Below are 6048 nucleotides of genomic sequence, written 5' to 3'. Positions count from 1 at the left end.
AAACTGGCTTGCACCCGTTGTAGATGAACGTAGAGCTTATCACACCGGATCATCACATGGTGTCTCGGCACGACGAACTTTGGCAACGGTGCGTACTCAGGGAGAACACTTTTATCTTGAAATTTAGTGAGAGGTCATCTTATAATGCTACCGTCAAACAAAGCAAAATAAGATGCATAAAGGATAAACATCCCATGCAATCAGTATAAGTGATATGATATGGCCATCATCATCTTGTGCTTGTGATCTCCATCTCCAAAGCACCGTCATGATCACGATCGTCATCGGTGTGACACCTTTATCTCCATCATAGCATCGTTGTCGTCTCGCCAACTATTGCTTGTACGACTATCGCTACCGCTTAGTGATAAAGTAAAGCAATTACAGGGCGATTGCATTGCATAAAATAAAGCGACAACCATATGGCTCCTGCCAGTTGCCGATAACTCGGTTACAAAACATGATCATCTCATACAATAAAATATATCATCATGTCTTGACCATATCACATCACAACATGCCCTGCAAAAACAAGTTAGACATCCTCTACTTTGTTGTTGCAAGTTTTACGTGGCTGCTATGGGCTGAACAAGAACCATTCTTACCTATGCATCAAAACCACAACGATAGCTTGTCAAGTTAGTGCTGTTTTAACTTTCTCAAGGATCGGGCATAGCCACACTCGATTCAACTAAAGTTGGAGAAACTGACACCCGCCAGCCACCTGTGTGCAAAGCACGTCGATAGAACCAGTCTCACGTAAGCATACGCGTAATGTCGGTCCGGGTCGCTTCATCCAACAATACCGCCGAACCAAAGTATGACATGCTGGTAAGCAGTATGACTTGTATCACCCACAACTCACTTGTGTTCTACTCGTGCATATAACATCAACACATAAAACCTGGCTCTGATACCACTGTTGGGGAACATAGTAATTTTAAAAAAATTCTACGCACACACAAGATCGTGGTGATGCATAGCAACGAGAGGGGAGAGTATGTACATGTACCCTCGTAGACCAAAAGCGGAAGCATTAGCACAACGCGGTTGATGTAGTCGTACGTCTTCATGATCCGACCGATCAAGTACTGAACGCACGGCACCTCCGAGTTCTGCACACGTTCAACTCGATGACATCCCTTGAACTCTGATCCAGAAGAGCTTTGAGGGAGAGTTTCGTCAGCACGATGGCGTGGTGACGATGATGATGTTCTACCGATGAAGGGCTTCGCCTAAGCACCGCTACGATATGACCGAGGTGAATTATGGTGGAGGGTGGCACCGCACACGGTAAGAGATCCAAGGGATCAATTGTTGTGTCTATGGGGTGCCCCCTAGCCACATATATAAAGGAGTGGAGGAGGGAGAGAGGGTCGGCCCCTATGGCGCGCCCTGGAGGAGTTCTACTCCCACCGGGAGTAGGATTCCCCCCCCCCCTTCCAAGTAGTAGGAGTAGGAGACAATGAAGGGGTAGAGGGAAGAGAAGGAAGGAGGGGGCGCCACCCCTTCCCCTAGTCCAATTCGGACTAGTCATTGGAGGGCGCACGGCCTGCCTCTCTCTCTCCCCTAAAGCCCAATAAGGCCCATATATTTTTCCCCATATTCCCGTAACTCCCCGGTACTCTGAAAATACCCGTACCACTCGGAACCTTTCCGATGTCCGAATATAGTTGTCCAACATATCGATCTTTACGTCTTGACCATTTCGAGATTCCTCGTCATGTCCCCGATCTCATCTGAGACTCCGAACTACCTTCGGTACATCAAAACACATAAACTCATAATATAACCGTCATCAAACTTTAAGCGTGCGGACCCTACGGGTTCGAGAACTATGTAGACATGACCGAGACACATCTCTGGTCAATAACCAATAGCGGAACCTGGATGCTCATATTGACTCCTACATATTCTACGAAGATCTTTATCGGTCAAACCGCATAACAACATACATTGTTCCCTTTGTCATCGGTATGTTACTTGCCCGAGATTCGATCGTCGGTATCTCAATACCTAGTTCAATCTCGTTACCGGCAAGTCTCTTTACTCGTTCCATAATACACCATCCCACAACTAACTCATTAGTTGCAATGCTTGCAAGGCTTAAGTGATGTGTATTACCGAGTGGGCCCAGAGATACCTCTCCGACAATCGGAGTGACAAATCCTAATCTCGAAATACGCCAACCCAACAAGTACCTTCGAAGACACCTGTAGAGCACCTTTATAATCACCCAGTTACGTTGTGACATTTGGTAGCACACAAAGTGTTCCTCCGGTAAACGGGAGTTGCATAATCTCGTAGTCATAGGAACATGTATAAGTCATGAAGAAAGCAATAGCAACAAACTATACGATCAAGTGCTAAGCTAATGGAATGGGTCAAGTCAATCACATCATTCTCCTAATGATGTGATCCCATTAATCAAATGACAACTCTTTGTCTATGGCTAGGAAACATAACCATCTTTGATCAACGAGCTAGTCAAGTAGAGGCATACTAGTGACACTTTGTTTGTCTATGTATTCACACATGTATCATGTTTCCGGTTAATACAATTATAGCATGAATAATAAACATTTGTCTTTTCTTGATCAGAAACAGTAGGAGTACCTCCCATTGTGTTATATATTAATATAGGTTAGTGAGATTGTACATTGTAATTACAAACCATCCTCCTTTGGGGGATGGGAAGCATGTACTAGTTTACAGGGATGCACGTATTATTGAAATGTATTGTTTTTGCTCCTCTCTAACCCTATGGGTGAGCAGTGAAAAGTCAGCCTTAAGTCTACTTAACCAGGAGGTTTTAGATGGTATGATCTTTCTAAAGTGTTTGTTGTTGCGCTCCTTCAGTATACTCCAGGCCGCCAACAAAAATAGTTCCATAAAGAGTGGCCTATTCCAGTCTTGTTTTGCTTTGGAGATGTTGTCCAGTCTTGTGCTGCCCTGAGACCAGGAGAGGCCAAGGTGAGACTAGCAGTCATAGCTGAAGTGGCACTCGAAGAAGAGATGTTCCAACGTCTCCTCAATTGGTAAACCACAAAGGATGCAGTCATAATCATCTCCAATATTGTAATGCCTTCGCTTTAGCATATTCCTGGTGTTGAGGCGGTCAGAAAGTAGCAGCCACCCAAAGACTTTTATTTTCATGGTTGACTTAGATTTCCAAATCCATCCAAAAGATTCATGTGCTTGAATTTCTCTGAAGTAGAATGTATAGTATTGTTTTGCAGAGAAGAGATTGGTGTTCCAAACGTATGTCCACTTGTCAATCTCATTGGAGAGTTGAACCTCCGAGACTTCCAGCTGAAGCTGTCTCATTTCTGCATGTGCTTGTGGTGAGAGTGGTAAATGAAATGCCTCTTGTAGGGTGGTGATGCCCAAGAATTGTTGGACAGACAGATCCTTATTTTTGGCATATGAGAGTGCTCGAGGATATGAGTCAGCAAGTATGTCCTCTCTCCACATGTCTTTCCAAAAGAGTACGTTTTCACCATTCCCCACAGTCACCTTAGAGATACCCCGGTAAGTTGGTATTAGCTTGATCACATCTCCCCACCAAAATAATCCACATGGGTCCGATGCATGTGGGATTTGGTCAATGTAGTAAGTGTCCCAAATCAATTGCACCCACGGTGTGTCCCACTTATTGTAGAACTTGTGAAGGTATTTAAGCAGTAGGGCCTCGCCTTGAGCATGCATATTTAATACGCCCAAGCCACCACTGGTCTTGGGCCGACACACCATTTCCCAGGAGGCAAGGGAGTTATTTTTGTCGCCATGGTCCGTTTTTTAATCCACATGCATTTCCTTCTTATTTTGTCCAGTAATTCAATGATTTTTGTCGGCAGTCTCAGAGTACAGATGGCAAAGATAATGAGCGATGTAATGACCGAGTTTAGAAGCGATAGTTTGCCACCATAAGAAACCATGTTGAGGGTGGCAGATAACCGTCGCTCGAGTGAGCAAACAAGGGGCATAAGCTCTTGGACAGAGGGTCTAGTAGTGCCAAGTGGCAGTCCAAGGTGGGTGAATGACATTTTCCCCACGACACATCCGAAGGTGTTGGCAATCTCCTCACTTTTTTCTGCGCCACAATTGATTGGGATAAGAGTAGACTTGTGGAAGTTTATTCTTAGTCCAACTGAGGAGGCATAGTCGGTTAATATGGTCTTGACAATCTGAGCTTGTTGCATGCATGCTGGAATGACCAATATAGTGTCATCGGCGTGCTGGATCACAGAATACTCTTTTTGGTTTGTTGAATGAAATGGTAGGCGTATAAGATTGCGCTGGAAAGCATCATTGATGGCTGCTTGAAGAAGACCGGCCGCAAGTACAAAAATTAGTGGAGAGAGGGGGTCGCCCTGCCGTACTCCACATTGACAAAGAAATTGCCGACCAGGTGTTCCATTTAGTAACACTGATGATTTACCTGAGGAGAATATGCATCGAACCCAGCTTATCCACTTATCATTAAACCCCATGCTTTTCATAATGTCAATCATGGCCTCGTGCTCAATCGTGTCAAATGCTTTTGCAAAGTCTAGTTTTAGGAGCATAATTTCCTGCTTGGATTGTTGACATTGATATATGTATTCGTATGCCCACGCAAGGCAATCTTGAATAGTTCTCCCCTTGAGAAATCCATACTGGTTATGGTGTATGATCTTGAGTATGACTTTTTGTAATCTATTGGCCAGGATCTTCGTGATAACCTTAAGACAACAGTTCAAGAGCATGATTGGTCTATAATCATTGATCGTTTCGGGAGAGCTGATCTTTGGGATGAGTGTGATGAACCCATCATTAATGCTCTCAAGTGAAAGATTGCCCTCGTGAAATTGATGGCACAGCTTGTAGAAGTCCTCCTTAATTATTGGCCAACATTTCTTGAGAAACACACCCGTGAAACCATCCGGGCCAGGTGCTCTGTCCGCGGGCATCTCTCTAATTACGTTGTCAATCTCGACATTTGAAAAGCGGGCAGTGAGAGCATCCAAGTCATGGCACTTCTTGATGATTTTGTGTAGGTCAAATTTCATGTCATGTCCAGATGAAGAACCCATTCTTTCTTTGAAAGTTTGGAAGATGATTGATTCTTTCCCTGTGTGATCTTCAACAACAATCCCATCAGTAGTAGTTAGGGATGCAATATTGTTCTTTCTGTACCTTTCCGAAGCCATTGCCTGGAAATTTTTTGATGGTTCGTCCCCAAATTTAACCCACCGTATGGTGCACCGTTTTTTCCAATAGAGTTGCTGATATCTGAGCAACCGGAGAATATGGTTTTTGAGGATTTCTCCGAAGTTATTCTCCGGGACAGTTAATGAATGTTTATTTTCCAATTCATCGATCTCGCAGAGAGCTTTATTAGAATTCTCAATTGCCACAGAGAGTTTGGAAATTCCTTTGCTCCATTGTTTAAGATCTCTGCGTAGAATTTTAAGTTTACGACAAAGATTTGTGGCAGGATTTGTGGATGTGACATTTTTGGCCCAAGACTTTGCAACCACATCCATAAAACCAGGGTGTTGGACCCAATATGTTTCAAAGCGAAATAGTTTGGATCTAGGGATGGCAGTTTCAATATTAACCACACAAGGTATATGATCAGAAACATGTTTACCTAGTGGTTTTACCATGGTTTTAGGGTAAGATATTGTCCAGTTTGTGCTTGTGAAGAACCAATCGAGTTGTTCAAGAAGAGGATCTTGTTGCATGTTGCTCCAGGTAAACATGCAGCCTTTTATTGGTAGTTCAATTAGGCATTGTGATCTGATTAAGTCATTGAATGTATTCATGTCAGCCATTGAACCACCTGGTTTGTTTCTATTTTCAGGTGCACGAATAAAATTGAAATCACCCACAAAAAGCCAATCCTCATTTGCCGGAATATCCAAAGCTCCTAACCAATTTATGAAGTTAACTCGCTGTTCCCCTTGGCAAGGCCCATAGATGTTAACAAGCGTCCAGCATTGTGTTGATTGTGTGGAACGAAAGCGAGTAACCAGAGCAAAGTCTTCAGTAAACAGAACATCT

General features: G+C 43.6%; 1 pseudogene; it reads right to left on the bottom strand.

The window, feature by feature from the left end:
• Positions 1 to 2709: 2709 nt before the first annotated feature.
• On the bottom strand, positions 2710 to 5192 carry LOC119283369 (annotated as a pseudogene).
• Between the last annotated feature and the right edge of the window lie 856 nt (positions 5193 to 6048).

This window comes from Triticum dicoccoides, chromosome 4A (assembly GCF_002162155.2).
Source record: "Triticum dicoccoides isolate Atlit2015 ecotype Zavitan chromosome 4A, WEW_v2.0, whole genome shotgun sequence".
Taxonomy (NCBI): domain Eukaryota; kingdom Viridiplantae; phylum Streptophyta; class Magnoliopsida; order Poales; family Poaceae; genus Triticum; species Triticum dicoccoides.
Note: the sequence above shows the minus strand (reverse complement) of the source record. Positions and strands in the feature narration are given on the sequence as shown.